The sequence below is a fragment of the Chinchilla lanigera genome, unplaced genomic scaffold (genome assembly GCF_000276665.1).
Source record: "Chinchilla lanigera isolate Chin_1 unplaced genomic scaffold, ChiLan1.0 scaffold00023, whole genome shotgun sequence".
Lineage (NCBI taxonomy): Eukaryota > Metazoa > Chordata > Mammalia > Rodentia > Chinchillidae > Chinchilla > Chinchilla lanigera.
In genome coordinates this window covers 10,765,997-10,767,105 of record NW_004955424.1, presented here as the reverse complement: position 1 = coordinate 10,767,105, position 1,109 = coordinate 10,765,997, and positions in this window count along the sequence as shown.

Sequence of the window (1,109 nt, the reverse complement as noted above, 5' to 3'; positions counted from 1 at the left end):
GGAACCAGATGCAGCCCAGACGGGTATCGGTCACAGACTTTCCCAGTCTTCGACTGGCTAGGGGGTCTGGCTCTCTCTGCGAGTTTCAGCTGGGAACCGTGGTGGTGTGGGCGAGCACAGACTCAAGCCCAGGTGTCTAGCCGCTCCTGGAACACTGGCTCTCGCTGTGCAGGGCGCGTGGGGCTGAGGGTTTGATCGCCCTGCCTGCAGCCAGAGAAGTTCCTGGGGCTTGGGCGGTGGGGTCCGGATGCACGCGTTGCCCTCAGGGAGTAGCTGGGAAATACCTGGCTCTCTCCGCGGGTTTCAGCTGGGAACTGTGGCGGTGTGGGCAAGCACAGACTTGAGCCCAGGTGTCTAGCCGCTCCTGGAACACTGGCTCTCGCTGCGCAGGGCGCCTGGGGCTGAGGGTTTGTTTGCCCCACCCGCAGCCAGAGAAGTTCCTGGGGCTTGGGCGGTGGGGTCCTGATGCACGCGCTGCCCTCAGGGAGTAGCTGGGAAATACCTGGCTCTCTCCGCGGGTTTCAGCTGGGAACTGTGGCGGTGTGGGCGAGCACAGACTCGAGCCCAGGTGTCTAGCTGCTCCTGGAACACTGGCTCTCGCTGCGCAGGGCACGTGGGGCTCGGTGAGTCTGATCTTAAAGATGGGACATGGGCTCCTGAGTTGTTAGCTGTAAACGTAAGTCATTATCCTTTCCAGTGACATTTGTCTTTCTAAAAAAAGCCTTTATCCACCAAAGAAACGCACATTTAGGGAATTTTATGCACCAAAGACTAAATGTGCCAAGTTTAACTTCAGCTGGAAATCCTTGGCAAGCTATATCATCCCTGATAAAAAGTAGGACATTTAGCACTATGTCCCTGAAATGATTCTTTATATTCTCCAAGTCAAGGGGACATAGTAAGTGGAAAGGGTTTGGACTGTCCACATGAGCCCTGAAGGGCAGTGGGAACTGGGTAATTAGTGTTATTTGTAGAACTGCCTTCCTGCCTATATGCTAAATTAGCTGTTCCTTGTTTATTTATTTATTTATTTTTGGTACCAGGAATCAAACTCAGGACCTTGCGCTTGCCAGGCAGATGCTTGTTCCACTGAGCTATATCCCTGGCCC